Source organism: Triturus cristatus, chromosome 1_1, assembly GCF_964204655.1.
Source record: "Triturus cristatus chromosome 1_1, aTriCri1.1, whole genome shotgun sequence".
In the NCBI taxonomy this organism is placed as follows: Eukaryota; Metazoa; Chordata; class Amphibia; order Caudata; family Salamandridae; genus Triturus; species Triturus cristatus.
Window position 1 is genome coordinate 525,112,340 of NC_140579.1, and position 20,204 is coordinate 525,132,543.

The window sequence follows — 20,204 nt, forward strand, 5'->3', positions numbered from 1 at the left end:
GCCAAAGTCTTTGTTCTGGGGGCACTTCAATCAAATATTAGAAGTACACATCACCCCCATTCATATTGTAAGCCTGGGCCCCAGACACACCACAGGGGGGTGGAGCCATCATTGTGGAAGGTAGGAACAGCCCTATTCAGGTGCAACTCCTCCCACCACTCCAAATGAAGACCAGACATATTCAGGTGCAAGGAAAACTCCTCCTGCCACTCTAAATTCAGGCAAGGTCTATTCAGCCTAGCACTGATTCATCCACGCAGGGTCGGACACACTTCAACCGTGCCAGAGACTGGCTGGATTGAATGCACATCCCCTCTCTCCTGTCAGTCAAAACCAGATGGTCAATACACATCAGGCAGGCACAAAGACTCATAAGCACAAAAATACTTCTAAAAGTGGTATATCGAAACCAGTAATAATAAATCTGCTTTCACCAATAAGCCTCCCGCCATCCGGGTTACCGTGTCATGTGTTGTTGTCTTCTGTGGCCTGTGACTTGACATTGTCCAGCTGGGTGCATGGGGCATGGTGGCAGCAGTGGCATGTGCGTGCTCATGGAGTGTGGTTGAGTAATGCGATGGCTTGTGGTGGTTGCGTGCCTGTTAGTGATTTTGGTTGTGGATGCCGTTCCCCCCATGTGAGGTGCGTTGTTTGTGTACTCACCCGGGTCTCGGAGTCCTTCTAATCCTTCGACTGCCTCCACCGGCAGTATGGCCATCACCCTCTCCTCCCAGGGATGGTACTGTACGGGTCTGCGGGAGGGCCCTCCTCGAAGGCCCTCCTCCGGTGGCGTTGGCCTGGTCGTGTTCCTCCTGCCTCTTGGCTCTGACCCTCCTCCGCAGATCGTACCACCTGTCCTGGCATTCCTGCCTGGTCCTTCTGGTGTCCGCAACAGCATTCACAGCATCGACGATGGTCTGCCACATGGCTGTTTTTGCTGCCAGGCTGGTGTTTCTGACCAATGTTCCAAAGATCTGTGGCTCGACTCTGAGGATTTGATCAACAAGGACCTCCAACTCTCGGTTACTGAACTTTGGATTCTTGGTAGTGGGCATGGTGAGGGGTGTGGGTGGGGATGGTGGGGGGGGTGTGTGGATGTTGGGGGGGGGGTGTGGATGGTTGTGTGTGTGTGTGTGTGTGAATGTGATGAGGGGGTGTTTGTGAGGGTGGTTGTGTGAAGGTGTGCAAGTGTAAGGTGTGGTGTAGCTTGTTGTATGGTTCTGTGGTGTCTGGCAGCAGTGAGTCTGTTGCAAAGGCTCATGGTTTGTGTGTGTGGGCCCTTTTTATTGGTCCATGGGTGGGTGTGGCAGTGTTTGAATTTTGGGTGGGTGTGTTATAAGTAGTGGTGGTGTTTTGGCCCTCTGTTTGTCTTTGGCAGTTGCAGGTCAGTGAAGGTGTATTTATAGTGTTTGTTGGCCATGTTTAGTGGCTTTGTGCCATTCGAATAGTGTCTTCTTGTGTTGTTTTGTTTTGTCCTGGTTGTGTACGTGCGTTTTGAGCGTGTGTACGGTGTGTAGATGGGCCATTTGGTTGTACGGTGCTGTCCTTGTGTGTGGGTTGGTACGACTCGTACATGCGGTTGTGATGTTGGGGCGCGCTCCGTACTTAGGAGGTTGTGTTGGGGGTAGGACCAGAACGTACTGGGGTGTACATAGACGGTGGTACGACACGTACTGGGGTGGGGGTACGACTGGAACGTACTGGGGTGCAGGTACACGGGGGTATGACACGTACAGGGGTGGGGGTACGACTGGAACGTACTGGGTGCACGGTGGTGCGACACGTACAGGGGTGGGGGTAGGACTCGAACGTACTGGGGTGTACATAGACGGTGGTACGACACGTACTGGGGTGGGGGTACGACTGGGACGTACTGGGGTGTAGGTACACGGGGGTATGACACGTACAGGGGTGGGGGTACGACTGGAACGTACTGGATACACGGTGGTGCGACACGTACAGGGGTGGGGGTAGGACTCGAACGTACTGGGGTGTACATAGACGGTGGTACGACACGTACTGGGGTGGGGGTACGACTGGAACGTACTGGGGTGCAGGTACACGGGGGTATGACACGTACAGGGGTGGGGGTACGACTGGAACGTACTGGGTGCACGGTGGTGCGACACGTACAGGGGTGGGGGTAGGACTCGAACGTACTGGGGTGTACATAGACGGTGGTACGACACGTACTGGTGTGGGGGTACGACTGGGACGTACTGGGGTGTAGGTACACGGGGGTATGACACGTACAGGGGTGGGGGTACGACTGGAACGTACTGGGTACACGGTGGTGCGACACGTACAAGGGTGGGGGTAGGACTCGAACGTACTGGGGTGTACATAGACGGTGGTACGACACGTACTGGGGTGGGGGTAGGACTCGAACGTACTGGGGTGTACATAGACGGTGGTACGACACGTACTGGGGTGGGGGTACGACTGGAACGTACTGGGGTGTAGGTAGACGGGGGTATGACACGTACAGGGGTGGGGGTACGACTGGAACGTACTGGGTACACGGTGGTGCGACACGTACAGGGGTGGGGGTAGGACTCGAACGTACTGGGGTGTACATAGACGGTGGTACGACACGTACTGGGGTGGGGGTAGGACTCGAACGTACTGGGGTGTACATAGACGGTGGTACGACACGCACTGGGGTGGGGGTACGACTGGAACGTACTGGGGTGTAGGTACACGGGGGTATGACACGTACAGGGGTGGGGGTACGACTGGAACGTACTGGGGTGTACATAGACGGTGGTACGACACGTACTGGGGTGGGGGTACGACTGGAACGTACTGGGGTGTAGGTACACGGTGGTGCGACACGTACAGGGGTGGGGGTAGGACTCGAACGTACTGGGGTGTACATAGACGGTGGTACGACACGTACTGGGGTGGGGGTACGACTGGAACGTACTGGGTACACGGTGGTGCGACACGTACAGGGGTGGGGGTAGGACTCGAACGTACTGGGGTGTACATAGACGGTGGTACGACACGTACTGGGGTGGGGGTACGACTGGAACGTACTGGGGTGTACATAGACGGTGGTACGACACGTACTGGGGTGGGGGTACGACTGGAACGTACTGGGTACACGGTGGTGCGACACGTACAGGGGTGGGGGTAGGACTCGAACGTACTGGGGTGTACATAGACGGTGGTACGACACGTACTGGGGTGGGAGTACGACTGGAACGTACTGGGTACACGGTGGTGCGACACGTACAGGGGTGGGGGTAGGACTCGAACGTACTGGGGTGTACCTAGACGGGTGGGGGTATACATACACGGGGGGTACGTGTCGGACGTACGGGGGCTGGGGGGAGTGTTGGGCGCGTATGCGGGCACATGTCTCCATGGTTGCTATAGGAGTTCGGTGCGGACGGTGTTTTTTCCATACGGTTGTAAGCTCGGACGCACGGGATGGATCGTGATTCCTCGGTCGGACTTGGCTTTTCACGTTTGTAAGGTAAATCGTCCGAGGACGTGTCGGACACATTTTCCGACCCGAGGACGTGTGGGGAATGATTCCCAGTGCGGTTCGTATGGACTTTTTACCATGCGAATCGTGCTTGCCAGTTCGTACGGCACTTGTACGATTCGTACGGTAGAAAGACCGGATACGAGTCGTACGGGGACATTTTTTACCGGATCGTAATTGGCACCTTGATGAAACACAGGTCCCCACAAGGCAATTTTTTAAAATGTTGTAAAAATCGACACAGATGTTTTAGTCATTTTTTATCATTTAGAAGACATTGCCTTGTGGGGACTATGTGTGGATACCTGCCTTGTGGGGACTAACCCTTCCCAACGTTTTAAAAATATACCAATAACAGGAAAATGTTAAGAAAAAATTCATAATACAGGATCCTGCTTCAATTTTATAAATATGTTGTTATTTAATCACGCGCACAGAACCATCATTGTGGGGACTTGGACAAGTGTTACCATCCTTTTGGGGACCTACTCAATAATTCTCATTTGTGATTGAATACATTCATAATAATGGATAAATGGTTTTTTCCAGTGTCATACATAAATTACATGATACTTAAGTCAAATTTGAATAGCTCATTATGTCCTAGGTGCACCTAGAAAAGGGATTTTTCTAATAATACAATTCACAGCAGAAAAGTATAGCATATCAAGTGCATGGAAAGGGATTCACTGATATCTAGCCTATTACTCAGTGCTCGCAAACATTAAGGACTACGAAAACAACACATAGTTAAATTAATTTAGAGGCCAAAGATCCTGCAATGGGGGTCAGATGGCAAAACCAAGTTGCCATCTGACCACCTAGTTGTTTTTCATCAACTTCACCAATTGGCACCATCTTCGTATGGCTGTACTTTAATAGTCCCTAAAGAGATGGCATGATATTTTAAAAATATTCTAGAGCTGACAGAGTAAGTGTATGATGATGGTAATTTTCAAGCCCCCACAGAGACATGGCATAATTATATTGATGCCCAGGTCCCCACAGATATTGTGCTTTTGGTGTACGATGATAGTCCTGCTGTCATGCAGAAATAACACTATTTCAGTAATGCCCAGGTCCCACAGACATAGTGTGTGATTATAGGAATGCCCAGGTCTCCACAGAGAGAGTGTGTGATTATAGCCATGTTCAAGTCCCCACAAAGATAGTGTGTTACTATAGGAATGTCTGGGTCCCCACAGAGATAGTGTGTGATTATAGTCATGTTAAAGACCCAACAGAGATAGTGTGTGATTATAACCATATTAAAGTCCCCACATAGAGAGTATTATGATAGTGTTGTTCAAATCCCTGTAGAGAAAGTGTACAATGAGTCATTCTGACGTTCATTCAGAATTAGTATGGCACCAGAACCCCACAGATATAGTGCTTAATTATAGTCACTCTCAAGTCCCCATAGACATAATGTGTGATTATATTCATGTTCAAGTCCCCTCAGAGATAGTGTGTGATTATTGTTACGTTACTTCTTCGCAGAGATAGTGTGTGATTACAGTCATGTTTAAGTCCCCACATAGAGAGTGTTATAACAATAATGTTGAAGTTCTTGCTATTATAATAGCCATATTCAGGTTCCTGCAGAGGTAGCATGTGATAATAGTGATGCCCAGGTGCCTGCTCAGATAGTGTGTAGTTACAGTCATGTTCAAGTGATGCAGAGATAAGTTGTGATTATAGTGAAGTTTAGGTCCCCAAAGCCATAATGCATGTTAACCGGGATACCCACTAAGATAGTGATTATAGACCTATAGAGAAAGTGTGTGATAAATATCATGTTCCAGTCCCTCTAGAGACAGTCTTTTATGATATACATGTTGATGTCCCTGCAGAGATGGTACGTGATGATAGTCATATTGAAGTCCCACAAAGTTAATGTATATTGATGCCCAGTCACCTCAGAGATAGTGTAATTATAGACATGCCAAGTCCCCATAGAGATATGTGTGATGATAGTCATGTTAAATTACTCAAAGATAGCGTTTGATTGATTATATTGATGCCCAGGTCCTCACAGAGATAGTGTGTGATTACAGGGATGCCAGGTCCCCACAGACATAGTGTGTGTTTATAGGGATGGCAGGTCCCCACAGAGATAGTGTGTGATTATAGGGGTGCCAGGTCCCCACAGACATAGTGTGTGTTTATAGGGATGGCAGGTCCCCACAGAGACAGTGTGTGTTTATAGGGATGGCAGGTCCCCACAGAGATAGTGTGTGAGTATAGGGGTGCCATGTCCCCACAGAGATCGTATATGTTTATAGGGATGCCAGGTCCCCAAAGATACAGTGTGTGTTTATAGGGATAGCAGGTCCCCATAGAGATAGTGTGTGATTATAGGGGTGCTAGGTCCCCACAGAGATAGTGGGGACCCGAACGTACTGGGGTGTACATAGACGGTGGTACGACACGTACTGGGGTGGGGGTACGACTGGAACGTACTGGGGTGCAGGTACACGGGGGTATGACACGTACAGGGGTGGGGGTACGACTGGAACGTACTGGGTGCACGGTGGTGCGACACGTACAGGGGTGGGGGTAGGACTCGAACGTACTGGGGTGTACATAGACGGTGGTACGACACGTACTGGGGTGGGGGTACGACTGGGACGTACTGGGGTGTAGGTACACGGGGGTATGACACGTACAGGGGTGGGGGTACGACTGGAACGTACTGGGTACACGGTGGTGCGACACGTACAGGGGTGGGGGTAGGACTCGAACGTACTGGGGTGTACATAGACGGTGGTACGACACGTACTGGGGTGGGGGTAGGACTCGAACGTACTGGGGTGTACATAGACGGTGGTACGACACGTACTGGGGTGGGGGTACGACTGGAACGTACTGGGGTGTAGGTAGACGGGGGTATGACACGTACAGGGGTGGGGGTACGACTGGAACGTACTGGGTACACGGTGGTGCGACACGTACAGGGGTGGGGGTAGGACTCGAACGTACTGGGGTGTACATAGACGGTGGTACGACACGTACTGGGGTGGGGATAGGACTCGAACGTACTGGGGTGTACATAGACGGTGGTACGACACGCACTGGGGTGGGGGTACGACTGGAACGTACTGGGGTGTAGGTACACGGGGGTATGACACGTACAGGGGTGGGGGTACGACTGGAACGTACTGGGGTGTACATAGACGGTGGTACGACACGTACTGGGGTGGGGGTACGACTGGAACGTACTGGGGTGTAGGTACACGGTGGTGCGACACGTACAGGGGTGGGGGTAGGACTCGAACGTACTGGGGTGTACATAGACGGTGGTACGACACGTACTGGGGTGGGGGTACGACTGGAACGTACTGGGTACACGGTGGTGCGACACGTACAGGGGTGGGGGTAGGACTCGAACGTACTGGGGTGTACATAGACGGTGGTACGACACGTACTGGGGTGGGGGTACGACTGGAACGTACTGGGGTGTACATAGACGGTGGTACGACACGTACTGGGGTGGGGGTACGACTGGAACGTACTGGGTACACGGTGGTGCGACACGTACAGGGGTGGGGGTAGGACTCGAACGTACTGGGGTGTACATAGACGGTGGTACGACACGTACTGGGGTGGGAGTACGACTGGAACGTACTGGGTACACGGTGGTGCGACACGTACAGGGGTGGGGGTAGGACTCGAACGTACTGGGGTGTACCTAGACGGGTGGGGGTATACATACACGGGGGGTACGTGTCGGACGTACGGGGGCTGGGGGGAGTGTTGGGCGCGTATGCGGGCACATGTCTCCATGGTTGCTATAGGAGTTCGGTGCGGACGGTGTTTTTTCCATACGGTTGTAAGCTCGGACGCACGGGATGGATCGTGATTCCTCGGTCGGACTTGGCTTTTCACGTTTGTTAGGTAAATCGTCCGAGGACGTGTCGGACACATTTTCCGACCCGAGGACGTGTGGGGAATGATTCCCAGTGCGGTTCGTATGGACTTTTTACCATGCGAATCGTGCTTGCCAGTTCGTACGGCACTTGTACGATTCGTACGGTAGAAAGACCGGATACGAGTCGTACGGGGACATTTTTTACCGGATCGTAATTGGCACCTTGATGAAACACAGGTCCCCACAAGGCAATTTTTTAAAATGTTGTAAAAATCGACACAGATGTTTTAGTCATTTTTTATCATTTAGAAGACATTGCCTTGTGGGGACTATGTGTGGATACCTGCCTTGTGGGGACTAACCCTTCCCAACGTTTTAAAAATATACCAATAACAGGAAAATGTTAAGAAAAAATTCATAATACAGGATCCTGCTTCAATTTTATAAATATGTTGTTATTTAATCACGCGCACAGAACCATCATTGTGGGGACTTGGACAAGTGTTACCATCCTTTTGGGGACCTACTCAATAATTCTCATTTGTGATTGAATACATTCATAATAATGGATAAATGGTTTTTTCCAGTGTCATACATAAATTACATGATACTTAAGTCAAATTTGAATAGCTCATTATGTCCTAGGTGCACCTAGAAAAGGGATTTTTCTAATAATACAATTCACAGCAGAAAAGTATAGCATATCAAGTGCATGGAAAGGGATTCACTGATATCTAGCCTATTACTCAGTGCTCGCAAACATTAAGGACTACGAAAACAACACATAGTTAAATTAATTTAGAGGCCAAAGATCCTGCAATGGGGGTCAGATGGCAAAACCAAGTTGCCATCTGACCACCTAGTTGTTTTTCATCAACTTCACCAATTGGCACCATCTTCGTATGGCTGTACTTTAATAGTCCCTAAAGAGATGGCATGATATTTTAAAAATATTCTAGAGCTGACAGAGTAAGTGTATGATGATGGTAATTTTCAAGCCCCCACAGAGACATGGCATAATTATATTGATGCCCAGGTCCCCACAGATATTGTGCTTTTGGTGTACGATGATAGTCCTGCTGTCATGCAGAAATAACACTATTTCAGTAATGCCCAGGTCCCACAGACATAGTGTGTGATTATAGGAATGCCCAGGTCTCCACAGAGAGAGTGTGTGATTATAGCCATGTTCAAGTCCCCACAAAGATAGTGTGTTACTATAGGAATGTCTGGGTCCCCACAGAGATAGTGTGTGATTATAGTCATGTTAAAGACCCAACAGAGATAGTGTGTGATTATAACCATATTAAAGTCCCCACATAGAGAGTATTATGATAGTGTTGTTCAAATCCCTGTAGAGAAAGTGTACAATGAGTCATTCTGACGTTCATTCAGAATTAGTATGGCACCAGAACCCCACAGATATAGTGCTTAATTATAGTCACTCTCAAGTCCCCATAGACATAATGTGTGATTATATTCATGTTCAAGTCCCCTCAGAGATAGTGTGTGATTATTGTTACGTTACTTCTTCGCAGAGATAGTGTGTGATTACAGTCATGTTTAAGTCCCCACATAGAGAGTGTTATAACAATAATGTTGAAGTTCTTGCTATTATAATAGCCATATTCAGGTTCCTGCAGAGGTAGCATGTGATAATAGTGATGCCCAGGTGCCTGCTCAGATAGTGTGTAGTTACAGTCATGTTCAAGTGATGCAGAGATAAGTTGTGATTATAGTGAAGTTTAGGTCCCCAAAGCCATAATGCATGTTAACCGGGATACCCACTAAGATAGTGATTATAGACCTATAGAGAAAGTGTGTGATAAATATCATGTTCCAGTCCCTCTAGAGACAGTCTTTTATGATATACATGTTGATGTCCCTGCAGAGATGGTACGTGATGATAGTCATATTGAAGTCCCACAAAGTTAATGTATATTGATGCCCAGTCACCACAGAGCTAGTGTAATTATAGACATGCCAAGTCCCCATAGAGATATGTGTGATGATAGTCATGTTAAATTACTCAAAGATAGCGTTTGATTGATTATATTGATGCCCAGGTCCTCACAGAGATAGTGTGTGATTACAGGGATGCCAGGTCCCCACAGACATAGTGTGTGTTTATAGGGATGGCAGGTCCCCACAGAGATAGTGTGTGATTATAGGGGTGCCAGGTCCCCACAGACATAGTGTGTGTTTATAGGGATGGCAGGTCCCCACAGAGACAGTGTGTGTTTATAGGGATGGCAGGTCCCCACAGAGATAGTGTGTGAGTATAGGGGTGCCATGTCCCCACAGAGATCGTATATGTTTATAGGGATGCCAGGTCCCCAAAGATACAGTGTGTGTTTATAGGGATAGCAGGTCCCCATAGAGATAGTGTGTGATTATAGGGGTGCTAGGTCCCCACAGAGATAGTGTGTAATCATAGAGATGTCCAGCTTCCCACAGTGAAAGTGTCTAATTATAGAGATGTCAAGGTCCCCACGGAGTTTGTGTGTGATTATAGTTTTACCACTGTCCCTGCCCTGCAGAAATAGTGTGTGATGATAGTCTTGTTCAATTCCCCTCAAAGATAGTGTTTGATTGATTATATTTATACCCATGACCCCACTGAGATAGTGTGTGATTATAAACTTGTTCGAGTCCCCACAGAGATAGTGTGTCTCCACAGTGATGTCTGTGATTTTAGTTATGAAGACTTAAACAGATAGTATTAGTCTGGTGGCTTAGCAAACTAATGTAGCCACTGCAGCTGTGGCGGCTCCTCCGCTAAGGCGGAGGAGCGTTGCCCCACTGCTTGAAAGCAGTGCAGTGGAAAAAATAAAATGATAATAATGGGCGTTATTATCATTTTATTTTTAGTATTCCAGTTTTAGACATGGGGTTTCTGGTTGGCTAGGGTATGCACCTAAGCCAGGCAGCACTCACCACTCTAGTCAGGGCAAAGGAGTTACACACCGAAGATAACCCCTGGCAGAGCAGTCAGGCTTATCCCAGAGGCAATGTCTAAAGCGTTTGCACAACTCACTCACACAACAGTGACACACTAGGCACACCACAAAAAGCAACTCCACACAAGGTTATATAGAAATATCCTTTGTATTTATAAAAAAACATTAGACCACAATCACATAAATCAATGTGCCACTAGGCACTTTGTCATGACATCACAACGTCATACACCACTTTTGCCAATTGGGTAATTGTCATAATTATCGATGTTAGTGAACTTTAGTAAATACTTATAAGTGAACATCACACTGAAAACATAAGGCCTAACATTACAGTTAGTGCAATCAAGACAATACAGATTAGTTGAACATGTTACCGCTTAAGCCAGTGTCACCAGCCTGACAGGGCAATTTTTTTAGAATAGGTGCTTCCAGCTTTGTAAACACCCAACCACTTCCCCTGTACATTCCCCCTTCCTCCTTCTACACCAAAATGCTCCACTGGTTTCCGTAGAAACAGAGAAAATAGCAGGAATTACCAAGACTCCCTATGGGGTAAGAAAACAGCAAAAGATCTCCCGCCTGCATGACGGGGCGAGCACGCCATCTATGGGTGCTTGTGCTCACCAGCGTGATAGGGCCACTGGCCTGCACTCTCTGCAAGGAAACACTCTACCAGTATCCATGGAAGCAGGGGAATGTCGGGAAGTATAGGGGTGCCCCATGGGGTAAGAAAACACCAAAGGATCTCACCCCTGGAGTTCAGCCCGGCAGGTGGTCTGTATGTCGGTGCAAGAACACCATCCCTGGGTGCTCGCTCTATCTAGCATGATGTGCCCACCTGCCCGCACTATTCACAACAACGGGGCCGGACGGCAAGGGGAACCCAATGCCCACGGTGCAGCTCTGTAGTGTGGGTGCGAAGCTCTTCATATTTTGCTGCAGGCAGCCTGGCGCAGCTAGGAGACTCTTGCCTTCCTTAGCAACGCCTGCACTCAGGCCTGGTATCCACCTAGTGGCTCGCGTCGGTCCCGTGTGGAAGCAGCTGAATGGAGACCACGAGGCTCTGGTCACTTCTGGGTGCGGCTCGGTCCCATCTTCTTCTGATGTCCAAAGGAACTCCCGGGCTGGGATTCCCTGCTGCTTGGGCATGGCCTCGCAGCCCGGAGCAATGTAGCAGAGCCCCGGCTGCAGGCCTACATAAACAAAGGCAGGCAATACGGCAGAGAGAGGGAGAGCGTTACTTTCCATTCATCTCTTCCCTGTCATTGTTCAGGCCCTAGATGAGAGGGCTGCACTGCCCACGCTGCAGGGTAAAAAGCGCTCCGCTACAGGGTTAGCACAAAGTGAGCCCACTCCTTGGGCAACGGAATTGAAAGCGCTTACCACGCACTATTAGCAAACAGGGAGGCCAGCACTACCTCGTCCCTGGAGACACTGGGGCAGAGAACAGGGCACAGACAGGCCAGCATGCAGGGTCCCTTAGCAGAGTGGCAGTAACTTCAGCCACCCAGCAGGCAGCAGGTTAGTCCCACAAGCAGGTAGTCCCAAACAGCAGTTCCTTCTGGCACACAGCAGTCCTTTGGGTATGAACCCCACGCAGCGTCTTCTTATTTTCATGGGGTCACAGCCCCTGTATTTATAGTGCCAAAGTCTTTGTTCTGGGGGCACTTCAATCAAATATTAGAAGTACACATCACCCCCATTCATATTGTAAGCCTGGGCCCCAGACACACCACAGGGGGGTGGAGCCATCATTGTGGAAGGTAGGAACAGCCCTATTCAGGTGCAACTCCTCCCACCACTCCAAATGAAGACCAGACATATTCAGGTGCAAGGAAAACTCCTCCTGCCACTCTAAATTCAGGCAAGGTCTATTCAGCCTAGCACTGATTCATCCACGCAGGGTCGGACACACTTCAACCGTGCCAGAGACTGGCTGGATTGAATGCACATCCCCTCTCTCCTGTCAGTCAAAACCAGATGGTCAATACACATCAGGCAGGCACAAAGACTCATAAGCACAAAAATACTTCTAAAAGTGGTATATCGAAACCAGGAATAATAAATCTGCTTTCACCAATAAGCAGGATTTATCACTACTCTTCCAAACATGGTCACGCTACCCCTCTCATGTCAGGAATTACCACTGAAGCACATATCCGGGAATCCCCAATGCAACCCTATGAGAGGGCAGCCTCACCGCAGTGAGAAACCAAATAGGCTTTTTGTCATTACCAGGACATGCCACACAGTTAAGGCACACGTCCTACCTTTTACCTACACAGCACTATTCCCATGGGGCTAGTTAGGGCCTACCTTAGGGGTGGTGCACAGACAGAATATCGAAGTAACAATATCGCAGTGCCAGAATATCGAGTTGTAAATATCAAAGTGGCACAATATATATCGACTGCAAGAAAATCGATGACCAGAATATCCACTTGAAGTTAAGAAATATGGTTTTTTTTTAATATCAAAGTCACTAATATTATTAGTAAAAATATTATTGTTAATAAAATATATATTTATATTAGCATTTTGTATTTTAGTATGTGTGTTGAAAGCATATGATGTCATTTGTTGTAGTAGTATAGCTTTTTTATGTGTGAAATTTTTTGCAGTAAATAACTTTAAGTTAAATAATTTTTGCATATTCTAGTTCTGGAACGGGTTGTGGGTTTAAAGGGGAATAGGGTGGGAAGTAATTTAATTATTAATGTTTAGTTATTAGTATTTATAATTAATTTATTATTTACTAATTATTATTTGCCTATTAATTTTGATTAATTATTTGCTTGATAATTATATTAATTGTGCTATTTATTTTAAGTGCGGGGTGTGGGTTTAGAGGGGAATAGGGTGGGAAGTAATTTAATTATTATAAATGAATTCTTCTTTTTTATTAGTATTTATAATTATTTTTACATTAATTATTAATTGCTTAATTTGTATTAATTAATTGATAATATATATATTTTTTAATTCATTAGCGGCTTGTGGGTTTATAGAGGAATAGGGTGGGGAGTAATTTAATTAGAATAAAGTAAATAATATATTTACTTTATTTGTATTTATTTTATATTTCAATTTTATAGTGTTTGTACTCATTTATTTATTAATAATTAATTATGAATTGTTTGTAAATTATAAATGATTAATTGATAAATATTTTAATTGTCACATTTGTAGGAGTAGTTTGTTCGTTTATAGCGGAATATGGTGTGAAGTAATTTAAAAAAAATCATAAATACATTTATTTTGATTATAAATAATGTATTTTAAACATAGGGGCTCATTATGATGGACTAACGAGTAGTACCCCTGCCATATTATAATGGCGGGGGTATCGCGGCTGACGCAAAGTGCATCCGCCGCTTTTCCGTCGGCCGTCAACCGTTCCGATTGCCAGCCGGACGGACTTGGGCTACATTATGGTGGCGGTGCCTAGCAGGCACCACCATCCATATTAGGATGTGTGCGGTGTAAGGCCTTTCCATGATGGCGATGGAAAGGCTGGTGGGGATTTGCTTTGGGGGCCCATTGTGGTCCCCCGGAGGCATTGGGGGTTGCTCTTGGGGGGTACCCATGGTACCCCCCTCCATTTCCATGCACAAGGTGGCAGGCACCACGCGGTGCCTGCCGCGTTGTGCATGGAAATGCACAAAACGGCAATTTGGCATTGCGGTATGCGACCGCCAGGGTGGCGGTCGCATTCTGATTCACGATGTGGGACCGCCGCATGTCTGGAAGCCGGTCCCAAAACCGTGAGGATGGCGGGCGGACTCGGGTCCGCCCACCATCCTAATCGACCCCTTAGTTATTTGGTTGTATAATGTTTTTAAACTTTTATAAATTAATGTTTGTAGTTAATTTTTTGTATTTTTTACTATTACATTATTTTTCTATCTTTTGTAATTAGTTATATTTTTTATTTGGTTTTTATTTTTGTATTGTAGTTGCTATTTTGTTTCTTTTTTCTTTTTATATTTATTTTTGGGAAATATTAATTTTAACCCTCGGCTATCCAACACTTCCCTACTGTTGCACTCACTGGAGTAGGAATAGTAAATTGTTTATCTTTCGCTATCCAACACTTTTCCTACTGTTGCATTTGTTGGCGTGTGAATAGTAATTTATACCCCTATGCTATCCAACACTTTCCCTACTGTTGCACTCACTGGAGTGGGAATAGTAATTTGTACCCCTCCGATATCCAAAACTTTACCTACTGTTGAACTCACTGGATTGGGAATAGTAATTTTTTATCTTTCGCTATCCAACACTTTCCCTACTGTTGCATTCGTTGGAGTGGGAATTATCATTTTCACCCCTACTCTATCCAACACTTTCCCTACTGTTGCATCCGTTGGAGTGGGAATAGTAATTGTATTCCCTCTGCTATCCAACACTTTCTATACTGTTGCACTCTCTGGAGAGGGAATAGTCATTTTTACCCCTACACTATCCAACACTTTCCCTACTGTTGCACTCTCTGGAGTGGGAATAGTAATTTTTACCCCTCCGCTATCCAACACTGTCCCTAATGTTGCACACTCTGGAGTGGGAATAGTAATTTTAACCCCTCCGCTATCCAACATTTTCTCTACTGTTTCAGTTAATGTAGTGTAAAATGTATTTTAAAAAATATTTTAATATTTTAATTTATTATAAATATATTTTAGTTTTATGTTATTGGTGTATGTCTATATATATATGTATTTAGAATTTTTAATGTTTTGAACAATTTATAATTTATTACAATATTTATTTAACAATATTCTTAAGTAAAATAATATTTTATATATGTTTAATTTATTTTTACATTATATGTATTACTTATAATTGTAAACATTTTCTAATAATTCTAACTGTTTTTTTTAATTATATGTATTATTTCCTTTATTTTACATCATTTTTTAAACATTTAAAAAAAACAATATTTTTACCAACAATATTTTTTCCGAGATTTTTTTTCCAACATTTTTGTACTTACCATTATGTATATAGGACTTCGATATTCTGAACAACGATATTTTTGCTTCGATATTTTGGTACCTCGATGGGAGGACCCTGCAAAGAAGGCCAAGTTCAACACAGTTGCTGCCAGGTTAAGGTGGGCGGGGAAGGGCTTCCCTGATGTCTGGGAGAAGGATTGGTTGCTGCTGCACCAAAAGTGCACATGACTGTTTGGCTGGCCATCACTGGCCGACAAAACAGTCATAGGCACTTTGAATGTTCTCCATCGAGGCTGCATTACTGCCTGGGTGGAGAACATCATGTCCAAGCTTCCTTTCCCTCTCTGAGTGCCGAACTATGGTGCTCAGACCAATCACAACGCTGCTATCGGCAGCGTCGTGATTGGTCAGGGGAGTCTTAAAATGTGTCCCTGAAAAACAGGGGAGACTTCAAAAAAGAAGAAAAATAAATGTTCTGCCCTGGAAAGCTCAATGCATAACCAAAAAGAGTACCATAATCGCCAAACCTGTCTTAGCTATACAAAATGGCTACTCCTTAAAATAGAGCAAGGTTGACGAAGGGCTCTTCTTCTCCCGTTTGATACAGACAAATTACGATGAGGTAAGCCTCTGCTTAAATCATACAATAAATAATTCCCAAGTAGTCACAGCATTCACGTAGTTCTTAGAAGGAATTAAACAGCAACTAACTCTCTCTTCAGGAGCAAGAAAACAGGTGCAAAATCGCTGGTTTGATAATACCTTCTCAAAAGCCTCTGTCATTCTTCACCAGGCCTTAAAAGCTAGCCCTAGGGATACGTTACAAATTAAAAGTCCGGTAGAGGTCTATAAAAGCGCTGTGAAAAATCTCTATCTCTCTCTCTCACTCACTCACTTAAAAAGCCAATATTGGCTCAATTACAAGTCAAGTCGAATGTTATCCCCGGGGAGATACCACCCTGTCTAATTCCAAATTTTAACTCAGAATAGAGTGGTACAGTGGAGAAATAATTAGCCAGAAATGGTAGTTCTGGTTGAGTTTTTCTGAACTCCCTGGACCATACTACTCGTAATTAGGCCCTCAATATGCAGTTCCGTTAGCCAATTCATATCATTCTTAAAACTCCAATCTGCCTCTTGGGTGTTTACAAATATCACCCCAACACCTCCCCATTTGAATCTACAAATATACTTCTCATGCCATTCCGGATATTCTCTCCCTGCTTGAGCCTTTCCTCTCCCTACTTGCTCTAATGTTTCTATTACCTGTGTGCTCTTATCCAGTTCCATACACTTCAGATGTTTTCACCCTCAACATCCCATGTTCTCTTCTTTCATGTCTTTAAGTGGTCTCTGTCTTATATGTTCAGGTTCCTCGTCCGCTCATTTTATTCCTTCCCCAAATCTGTCTATTTTTATTGCGAATTGGGGAAGCTGCGCTCAGCTTAAGAAAAGGCAATACAGTAACTATAAGCATCTGCCTTGTGCTTGGCTCTACGAGACACTGAACCTGTTCCCCCTGCCAAAGTGTGCAGTTTGGTAATACAAACATAAGTGCATATCAAAATAAGCAATTACCTTTGTAATCAAACACTTTGCTTAGCTGTGGCTATTATAAAATTGCTGGGGGGTCGAATTTATGTTAGAGACAGCCTTGATTTAAGCTCCTGAGCCCGATTTTTGTTGCTATCAGGGTCCCAAGTCAATGTCATCCTATGCGGCCTTCCAGGAACCCAGGAATGACTTCCCACTTTTCATATGTGCAGCACTGTACTGTCAAAGGTGAATATCAAAACACAGCTAGAGTGCAACCTGCTAGGAATTGAGAAACTCATTCTGTCAATGAAACCTAGACCTAAAGCTAAACCTTTTATTTGGACTATTCACCTTTGTTAGTACTGTTTGTAAACAGAATTTGGAGAGCTTCCATGCCATAGTCAGTTGAGAGTCCTCGGGCGACACCTTCAGATGTGACACAATGATCACAAAGCAGGCCAGATCCAAAACCATCAAATGGCAAAAAAGAAAGTGATGCCAGGGATGAACTGATTGCTTATGATGGAATTGGCATGCCGCCTGGCACTTTTTTTGTCACCAAAAGCATTGGTTTAACCCTGAACAGAGGAAGGATTGAGGAGTCAGGGCAGAGGGGGAGTTCTCAAGGGGTTTTGTATTTGTAGATTTGCTTTGCCATGTACATAAACTTTGAGGAATTCTGGAATTCTCAATGCCTAGTCTGGATGTAGGTGAGGGTATGGGTTTCAACACAAAAATCAATACAAATAGTTAATCAATAGTTCTTTACCCTACCTTTCCTCTTTAATCCTAGCTTTCTATTGCAGCTACTATAGCTCTCAAGCTGAGCAGCACCCAGTATGTCTTTGTGCGTTTATTCTGTTTTACATCATATTTGTATTCTTGTCTTGCATATTACTAAAACACCACCACAAGTGTTTTAATGAAAAGAAAACATCAGGACTGGAAAATCTACTCAAGTTTGACATGGGACAGCTTCAATGCAATCCGTTCTGTTCGCTATTTGCTTTCTTATGTGTTCCTCTTTTAGCTGTTCCTGCTCACCATCCGATTCCTCTGTCTGCCAATCCTCCCCTGACAGTTCCAGTGTCTTATCCTTTCAGAGTTCCCTAGATTTCAATCTGCACAGTGCTTTCTCCTGGTGCAGATCATGTTTTTACTATGTGCATGTTTACCTCATTTCTAGGACTTCTCTAATGGTATTGGTCTTCCCATTCTCTTTCTCGTGTCTCTGTCTCTCTCCATGTATTTCTTTGTTTACGTTTCTTTTTTGTTGTCTCCTGTTCCCTACATGTATTTATTTGCATGTCACCGATTTTTCCCTCCAAACGTTTGTTTAGTTACAAAACATGCTTCCCCAAATGAAAGGAAGTCTTTGTAATGTGGTAGCTATTCCTGCGCTCTATTTTGAAACAATCAATGAAGGTTCGCTTTAAAACATGAAAAAAGAATGAAAATACCTCCCATTGCTGAGTCTGTAAAAGTGACTCATCATAAGTATCCCTTAGACAGTTCGCAAATTCTAACCCACTTGCATCCTAGACAGGCTTTAACAAAGCAATAATTAACAGGAAAAAGTGTGTGCTTATGCACACGGAATTTTGTAGAGCACTTGCAAATGCTATATTTCAATGTCAGGTCTGCCAGTGATTTTAACATTGCTCTGAGCTCGAGGCCGAGGTCACTGAGCGTCTGTCTTCTGTGCGCCTCGGCCTGCACTTGCTTCTGTCAGGGATGAAAGGCATTCACATTCAATGCTGCTTTCCTGTAGGCTTCCTTTCAAGGTGCATTCCTTGCAGGACAGCCCATCCCCCACTCTGGGAGTTTTCATGCGCTTTAGGTGTCAGCCACAGGTCTCTTGTTATGCTGATTGACCTTTTCTGATGCGTGATCGCGCATTTACATTCTGTGAGAGGCCATCCTGAGGCAGAGGCCCTGCTCTTGGTTTCCTTTCTGTTAATGGCGCTAATGAATAGTTTGGGGCTTCTTGTACAATATGGTTTTTGCATACATACTTTTTTGTTGGCTTTTAAATAGTATGAAGAAAATATATTGCCGGATGAAATGCAATTTCGGAATTGAATATGTCTGCTTTGCCATGGCATGGTTTAAATTCCTGGCTTTCCCTATGTAGAAAATCATGTGCGTGTATGCAACTTGTATAATTTTTGCCCATGACAATATTCTTTATGGTATTGTATAAAGCTAAACATTAATATTATAAGAAATGGGTAGCCGCCTCACATTTATATTGTTAACCACGTATTCATTAACATACATGCCAACTATTTTTCTTTCAACTTGATGCACATCACTGAATAGCTGAACAAGCTAGCAACCTAACACGGTGCCCGCAGACATTTAGTACGATTCACACCCATAACATAAAATGACCCATATATTCTCCATTACAAAAGTAAACAAGCATTGACAAAACCAATATTTGTGGCATGTGTGGAGTCACAAGTATTTATTTGCGTGTCCACACATGCACTTGGGAAAGGGGATGTTTGAAGAACACAGAGCGAGAGAGAGAGAGGATTCGGAAGACGCGAATATGGCACAACAAGAAATATAGAACGTAAAATAGATGTATTGGATATTTCTATGTGCAGCCATTCAACAGAAAAGAGAAGCAAGGCACAGGAAGACAACAAGATTGTTCCTGGCTGTTCGGGGACATGATCTGTCTTAATGATTGAGCACAACATTCTGCGGTATTACCCAATGTATAGAAATGGAGGCCTGCCACATCAACTGTACATTAACATTAATAATGTTGTGGAGAAAAAACAAAATGGATAACACAGCCTGATGACTCAAGGACAGTTAACCTCCTTTTTGATTAAATGAGGAAACCCAAGTATTTAGGAAAATCCAATAAAAAAATACTGGAAAAGATGGCTGACGTAATGGAGGGGATGTAGTAATATACTAATGGCACAACTCCAGAAGAGCTACACCTGAAGACTGACCTAGAGGCATAGGCAGAAATATAGTTACTTGGATGTAGTTAGGGGTAGAGGTACTATGGTGTATGAGTAGAGATACTAGGTTATAGGTAGGAGTGACATGCTAGGGTAGTGGCAGGGTTAAAGGCTCCGTGGCAGGGAGACACACCTATGGCTGAAGAGCTACTGACACCAGGTAATCCTCCCCCACCCCTGAACTTAAACTACAGACTAGCGCCCAGCAAACCACATTTGAGTGAGATGGTCCTGCATTTCAACAGTGGTGTCTGCCGAAGCCTCTTTGAATGTTGTGGATTAATGAAGTCTCATAGATGGCGTGCGTTCGTATTTGAGTGTGCATACCACAAATAAAAGCGACATGGAAAGACTATACTTTTCAAATACTGAAAGCATACTCAGGTGCCGATCACGATC